At 36.8% G+C, this 8,171-nt stretch overlaps 1 long non-coding RNA gene across 1 annotated transcript in view; it reads right to left on the bottom strand.

The window, feature by feature from the left end:
- Positions 1-258: 258 nt before the first annotated feature.
- The window catches only part of LOC144578973 (uncharacterized), a 61,087-nt gene continuing 53,174 nt past the window's right edge, over positions 259-8,171 (bottom strand). The window contains exon 3 of the long non-coding RNA XR_013525658.1: positions 259-7,356. This is a non-coding gene — a long non-coding RNA (uncharacterized LOC144578973). The remainder of the gene's footprint in view (positions 7,357-8,171) is intronic.

Raw genomic sequence — 8,171 nt, 5'->3', positions numbered from 1 at the left:
TTAAGAAATAAAAGCTTCACATGCACATGTTTTCAAGTACTTACATCAGGAACCTGATTCCTGGGAGGAAATAATCTTGTCAATTCACTATCTTTAAACTTAAGCATTTGATGGCAAATATCACATATAAATTGTATAAGATTTTAAACTATATCTATTCCTTGCAATTTAAAAATTAATGATGTTTTATTTAACTGTATTTCAGAGGCACATTTATATTAATTTTCTTAAAACAATTAATGGGTCTATTTAAAAAAATTCAAATTTATTGTTTTATGTAGACTACGCCCTCTTTGTGGCTAAACATAAAAATAATTAGATAAGGTTTATAGTGCTTATATGATCATCTTGTTTAATATGCATAATAATCTTGAGAAAAAGGTGATGTACCCATTTCACACCTGTCAAAACAAATAGTGAAAGAGGTTAATTAACTTGACCCTGGTTAAACAGATGGTAAACAGCTGGGATTTAAACCTAAGCCCCAGTAGTCCCAATCATGGTAAACATATGATACTGCCTCTCTGGTTTAGCTAGTTATGCAAAGGAGAGAAATATTTGTTTTTATGCCTTTAAACATTTTTTTTTAAACTGTCTGATATACACATTTTGGAATCAAATAAATAAATCACTCAAATTCTTACTTTCAATAAAATGCTCATATAAGCAATCAGGAATTTCAAAAATTCTAATTTAATAAAAGATCTGATATGATTTGGCTCTGTGTCCTCACCAAAATCTCATGCCTAATTGTAATCTCCCTGTGTCAGAGGAGGGACCTGGTGGGAGGTGCTGGATCATGGTGGCAGACTTCCCCAAAGCTGTTCTTGTGATAGTAAGTTCTCATGAGACATGATGGTTTAAAAGTGTGACACTTTCCCCTCACTCTCCTTCTCCTGCAGGCTTTGAGGATGGTGCTTACTTCTTCTTCACTTCCTGCCATGATTAAGTTTCCTGAGGGCTCCCCAGCAATGCAGAACTGTGAGTCAATTAAACCTCTTTTCTTTATAAATCACCCAGTCTCAGGCAGTTCCGTATAGTGGTGTGAACATGTTCTAATAAAGTAGCTAATTTCAAATACATTCCGTTTTGCTGTCCCCAGTATTAATTGTATAACTGACTCATAGAAGGAAGTAGATCCAAATGAAGCAGAAAATTTTTTCTGACCCCTTCACAGGCAGGACTTGGAGTACACAGGCACTAGAACTAGCCAGCCACTTTGTGCTGGCAAAGGTGGACTCCACTCGCTGGATCCTCTTGTGCTCAATCCCTCAGGAGAGGGAGCACACAGGTCAGCAAGTGCAGGAGCCAGAGAGAGTGCCTTTTTGAGTGCTGGCAGGAGCAAAACTCCATGTGGGCCCCATAGCAGCATCTAGTGAGGAGTACTCATGACTGCCAAAGCTCCCAAAGGAGTATTGTGGTCAGTGCTCTTTTAGCTTTGCCATCCACAGAGGGCTCAAGTGTTGAAAACTCAGTGGAGGGTCAGTGTGACAGCCTGTTGCATCCACACTTGTGGTACCCAAGCTCTTGTTCAGCATCCAGGAACAATCAGGTTGCACAAACGAATTGAAGGATGGTGAATGCAGAGGTTTTTATTGCTGATGAAAGTGGCCCTTGGTGGGAAATGGAGTTAGAAAGGTACTGGAACAGGAAGATGATCTTCCCCTGGAGTCTGGCCAGGGATGGCCACATTCCTTTCCAAAGCCATGCCATCAAGGTGTCCCTCTAAAATCAAGCGCTTCTCTTGGACATCCAACCATACTCTCCAATGTCCAGCTGCTTTTCCTCTTTTCTTCCTCTGCTCCCTCTGCTGGCAGAGCATTGGGTTTTTATAGGCACAGGATGAGGGGTGAGATAGGCCATGGATGGTTTTGGAAAAGGCAACAGGCGAGTGGGAAAACAGGGATATAAAGTTCTCACTTTGGGCTGTAATTCCAGGCCTGAGGGTGAAGTCCTTTGTCAGGGACCCACCCTCTTCTGCCCAGAATTTTCCTGCCTCCTGTCTCTATAACATGTTTTGGATTTTTTTTAACACCAGGCGTAGGGCAGTATGCATGCTGATAGTGACAATGGCTTTGATCTCTATGGAGATGTAAGGGAAGAAGTTAAGAAGCTACCATAAGGAGTTCAATGGGAGTGTCAGATAGTGATAGTAAAAGTGAAAAAAGCAGACAACCAGTAGCAATTGTGATAAGAGGTAAGCGGGGGCAAGAGGATATTAAAGGGAGGTGAAGAAAAAAGGAAAAATGCAGGAGGAGAAACATTTCAATCTCTAGTGGCCTAAGGCTGCAAGTGGTTAAATATGAGGCCACATAAAATTTCTTCATTTTCTACAGCGCTTACTGGCGTTTTCGAATCCAAAGTAACTGGTTAAGCAGCTTTACTCTAGGGGAGTAGCTTCCAAACCTGGTTGCCACACAGTATTATCTGGCAATATAATGCTAAAAAATGTTAATGCCTAAGATATACACCTCATGTTTTGATTTAGTCCAATTTGGGATGAAGCAGAGAAAGTCACTTTCTGATTACAATTAGAAATTTAATATTTCTTCTGATGGCATAGGGAGCTTCAACGGTATGTTTAATAATGTGGTGACTGAGAAAGCCATCATTTTATCAACCCAAGATACTGTATTTTATGGCCTGTCATCAAAAACTGCATCCAGGCTGTATTTTGAAAGTAGGGCAAATTTGAGGTATCGTTTGCAGATTAAAGTTATAATTTAATGATTACAAATTTTATATATATACATCTTGGGTTTAATTACATTAATTATATTTCTTAAATGTGGCAAATAATATTAACTAACAACAGGCATTTCTCCCTTTTCTACTTTGCTAACAGAACCTCAGTTTTGTCATGTATGAGGTGATAGTGTTGTCAGAGAAGTTAGGTACTGGGATTGATCAATGAATCAACCAATTATGTAGACCAATCGCAGTATTCTACTCCCTTTATCCAGTGACTGGCTTACCGGTGTGCTTCTGGCCAGTGACATTAAAGAAGAAATATTCCAGGGTTTCCTCTATGATAAAAAGCTGGGGATCTACAAGAATTTCCATTACTGGTTTTGGATGCTGTTTTGTGAGTTTTATCATTCCTAGAGTTTGTGATGTTTGGAATTGCTGCCACCTTCTTGAAATTATGGAATTAAAAACAGCCAATACAATGGAGGCACAAAGAATAAAAATGAAGTGAGCTATGTTCCTCAAAGATATCTTTTGGCTTCTTAACCAGTCCTGCTTCTGCTTATCTCTGAATACTTTATGAGGAGAGATCACACATGTTTTCATTGTTCAAGTCACTGTCAACAAGGTATTATTTTATTGCACCTGATTCATTGATTTATGACTTTCCTTTCTAGCAAGATGTTTTTTACTTAATTCTGTCTCATAGTTTTCAAGCTGGAGGGTACCGCTCTGATTACTCCTGTGCCACATGAGTTCCTTTGTCTTTCTTTTAGCATTTCAGCATTATCATGCTCACCTTACAGTACATTTTCCCCCAGGGTCTCAATACTTCCAACTGATGATTTCAGCAAGGTTATTTAAATTTCCTTCAAGAGAAGTCGATTTTTAAAAATAAGATTCCTGGTGTTTTCCATATGTGCTGATTAAATGAGCAGCAGACCAAGGTGAGTTTATTAAAAACAGCAAGAATTTTAGCATGGAAGAAAAAGGCCAACAGTAGGGTGCACCACAAAATTAAAATTACAACTTAACCAAGCTGTGCTGTCAAAATCCAGTGATTTCTGTCTCTTAACTCCAGTGCGGGAACATGAGGAGGCTGCAGTGGAAAATATTGTTTCTGGGGTCTGGAGACCAAAAGAGGCAAAATAATTCCTGGTTAGAGGAAATTAGTTCAGTTCAGCAGGGTCTGTATGTAAGCTTCTAGGGGCAGCAATAGAGGGAGAGATCACAGAACTGATTAAAAAGATCCATCATTCCTGTATTCATGAAGCTTACTGTTGTAGGGAGAAACATGACTGTAAAATCAGTCAAACTCAAGGCAAAAATGTAGCCAACTCTTCAGCTGTACCAGCTTTGGTACAAACCTGTGTTCTGCCATTAAGAACCTTGAGACCTTATAAAAAATAATTCATTTCAGGACTTCAAAATTAGAGGACCTAATGAAGAGTGGTAATGGAGAGTCTTTAATGTAATAACACATGTAAACCTCTTAGCGTATTTCCTGGCCCATAAGAAATATGCAATATATATCATATATTTGAAGTAAAAAAAATCACAAACTACATGCATATTTATCTAGAACTAGAAATAAGGAGGGAGAATGGCTATTTGAGTTTCATAAATGATTAGATAATTGATTATTGGAGGCTTAAAACATTGATGAAATGGGTATAATTTGGTCATACTGCTTAATTCCATAAAGACAAAAGGCTAAACCAGAAAAAAAGAAAAAGAGTAAGTCAGGTATATATTAATATATTAGCAAAGATTTGTGCAATTAAAGTGCAAGGTGTTGTAAGGCTTATGATTTTTTATCTTCATCATAAAGTTTCTAATTTTTTCCTTTATGGCAGAATATTTTATAGACAATGCTTTTGAATTAGTAACTATTTTTGCTCCCCCAGGGACATTTGGCAATGTCTGGAGACACTAACTGGCTAGAATTTGCCACTGCTGTCTAGAGGGTAGAGGTCAGAAATGCTACTAAACTTTCTACCATAAACTGAAAAGCTTCACTACGACCCCCATCGAAGAATTACCTGGCCCCAAATATCAACAGTGTCACATCTAAGAAACTCTATTTCTCTTTCACTGTAGATTCAAGACGTATGTGTTGCAGGTTTGTTACATGCATATATTGCATAATGCTGGGGTTTGGGCTTCTAGTGAACTCATTACCCAAGTAATGAACATAGTACCCAATAGATAGTTTTTCCAATCCTATCTTCCCTACCTGCACCGCCTTCTCTTTTGCAGCTCCTAGCATCTCTTGCAGAAACTCATTTTAAATTAATCCCATTTGTTTTTAATAATAAGTGTTACTGAGATAGAAATGTCTGTCTGTATCTGTGTATGTGTGTGCATGCACGTGTTTGAATGCAAGAATAGAGGCATTCCACAAATATATAAATATTATATGGGCAAGGAAAGAGAAAGAAAAAAAAATGGAGCTTTGATAATCATCCAGTGTTGTCTAGACTACAAGACCATTATTGGCATAGGATTATGTATTGCATTTAAATGGCAGATTCACAACTAAAATCCAGGATTTGCTGCTGCTAAGTCAAGGCATACTCCCTGAAATTATCTCCTAAATATCCGTATTAAGATTAGCTATTTTTGTTTCATTAAAGTCTTGATAAACACATTCAATGTTTCTAAGATTTCCTGAAATACAGTCATGATATTTCTTATTTTACGTTGTAGCATATCAAAAGCCGTTGTTTCCATTTATGCACGTTTTTATTGACTTTGGGATTCCCAATAAGATATGAATACATTTATAAACATTCTAGAACCTAGCCACTGTTGAATTTATAATACAAATGACACAAGCATATGATTTTAAGCATAACAAAACCTTTTCTTTTTGTTCTTCCTACTTGTGTAATCAAATATTTTGTGCTAACTTTGTACCTTACTTATTGACTGTGTTTGCAAGTATAATCATTCTGAAAGAGAGCAGGTATTTTCTGTAACTGTGCAAGTTCTGACTCAGAAACAAAATTAATCAGTAGTTGTAATATAACCTTGACCTTCTTTTAAAATATGTGTTTGTGTAAGGTATATTGTTTCAAATAATACAAAAGGGCAAGAGAGTACCTATACTCCACAGTGATACACAGCTTTATTAATTCAAGCTCTTTGTACTGCAGAGAATGAACGCCTACTCCTGAACTCTGCATTCTCCTCTTGAACCAAAGCAAAGAATTACAGAGGCAGAGCTAGAGATGCTGCAGCCTCTTAGTGAGACCATGTTTCTCACGGACTTCCAGGGCTGCAGTCAGCTGTGACTGTGAGAAATTGAATACAAGCTTTGAATGGTGATCTCTCTTTCCCTGTCTGTTAGCAAAAATTACAAACTGTGCAGAGCCAACAGGAGCAGAGTCATAAGGGCATTCTTGAACGCCCACAGATCTGGCTATATATTAAACTCTTTGATAAAGTTCTCCATCACTGGAAACATTCAATATGTGAAACATTCAGTATGGAATAATGTGTATTTAAAGGGATCAGTCATTGCATAAGTAGCAGTCATAGAAAATATCTAGCATTTCTTCCATGACTGACATTTTTAATAAGGGTTTTATTCAACCTACCTTTCATTTTATGTATAAGAAAACAAATATCACTAGCAAAAATGCATAGACATAGAGAAAACAAAATGCACATACACCTTATTTTTTTAAAAATGGCTAATGTGAATGCTTACAATTGTTCTATAAGATGAATTACAAAAACTTTTTCCTTTTTATCTTAAATATTAATATGTTGAGTAAATTTCTCTTGTTCGGGCTAGAATTAATAATATGCAAATTGTGTTTTATTTTACATTCCCTCTATTTTTTGATGCTTTGTGACATAGCAGGTGGAATAGTGCCCTTCAAAAGTTGTTTATGTCCTTATCCCTGGAAACTTTGAAAATGTTATATTACATGGCAAGGGGGAATTTAAGGAGCAGATGGAATTAAGGTTAATGATTGGGTGACCTTGAAATAGGGAGATTATCCTGGATTAGCTGAGTGAGCCTAACTTAATCACGTGTCCTTAATTGTGGAAGAGGCAGGCTAAAGTGTCAAAGGGATGCTATGTGAGAAAGACTCAGTCAGCCATTGTTCGCTTTGAAGATGGAACAGGGCAACAAGCCAAGAGATGTGAGCAGCATCTGGTAACTGGAAAAGGCAAGAAAACAAACTCTTTGTAGAACCTTCAGAAAGGAACACAACATTGCCAATACCTTATTTTTAGCAAGGTGAGTCCCATTTCAGACATCTGATCTCCAGAACTATGAGAACATAAATTTGTGTTCTTAAGCAACTAAGTATATTACACTTTATAAGAGCAGCAATGGGAAACTAATATAGTGCTAAATGACAATCTCAACCCTGTTGAATCTGTTTAGTTGTATTTTTGGTTGCAAGTAAAATACAACTCAAACTAACTGAGGCAGAACCTCAGAAAGGACACAGGCTTTTGAGAATTGGGGATGACTGGAATCATGAATTCAACACACATCCATGCGTTTTTTTCTCTCTTTCTATAGTCTCTACTTCTCTATGTGTTGTCTTCATTATTTCAAGCAGACTTTCCGGACACGTGATTATAGGCAGCAGGCAGATCTCAGAGACAAAGCACCTTAGCTTCATCTCTAATTAGGATTTTCAACTGAAAAAGAAAAATCTCAGTTAAGAGCCCAAATGGATCATTATATTCTCTTGTCCAGGTGGCCAGATGGCGTATCACTTCAAGTCTTTCAATAGGAGAACAAGAATGTATGGAGTGAGGGGAGTTTCCTAAAAGAATATTGGTGTTTTACAACAATAAGGAAAGTGGTGCCTGCTGAGAAGAGTAGAATCTTTAACACAGGGTTCCGTGTATCCTCAGTGCACAGAATGGAAACCAGATCAATATTGCCGTCCAAATTGTAACAATGATAGAGAGAAACCACTCATTACATAAACTAGTAGAAATAAGAAAAGAAATATATATGTTAGTTCCAGGCACCCAAATCATCTTTGAAAATTGATTTTAGTGTTGAAGAAAATGAAAGTAATTGGAAAGCCAAGTTTTAACATTTTGAGCTTTAAGCTCAAAATATTTTGTTTTTTGAAATATTGCATATAAAGAGTTTTGTGTTTTGAAATATTGCATATAAAGAGTAGCTAGATTTTGGAAACATTAGGTTACCTAGGTTTAGGTAATGGTTTCCAGAATGACTGCAAAGAAGCAAATGTAGTTTAGACAGTCTAATGTTTTCCATTCCATTTCATTACCAAAATGAATTTCATTAGACTTACATTTGATTACCTTCAGTTTTAGTTTAAATTTGTATTGCATGTACTATTCCTATGGTTGGAGTCTTCTAAAAATATCAGAATTGTACATTTAAAACTATTGTTTTTCAAGACCTGATTTTGAAGCCCTCTCCCGCTCCATGAGCTGTTCTACTTATCTGTCAAACAATCCTTGGGGTATTATAA

This window comes from Callithrix jacchus, chromosome 1, assembly GCF_049354715.1.
Source record: "Callithrix jacchus isolate 240 chromosome 1, calJac240_pri, whole genome shotgun sequence".
In the NCBI taxonomy this organism is placed as follows: domain Eukaryota; kingdom Metazoa; phylum Chordata; class Mammalia; order Primates; family Cebidae; genus Callithrix; species Callithrix jacchus.
The sequence above is the reverse complement of the archived record's forward strand: the minus strand, read 5'-3'. Positions and strand labels throughout refer to the sequence as shown.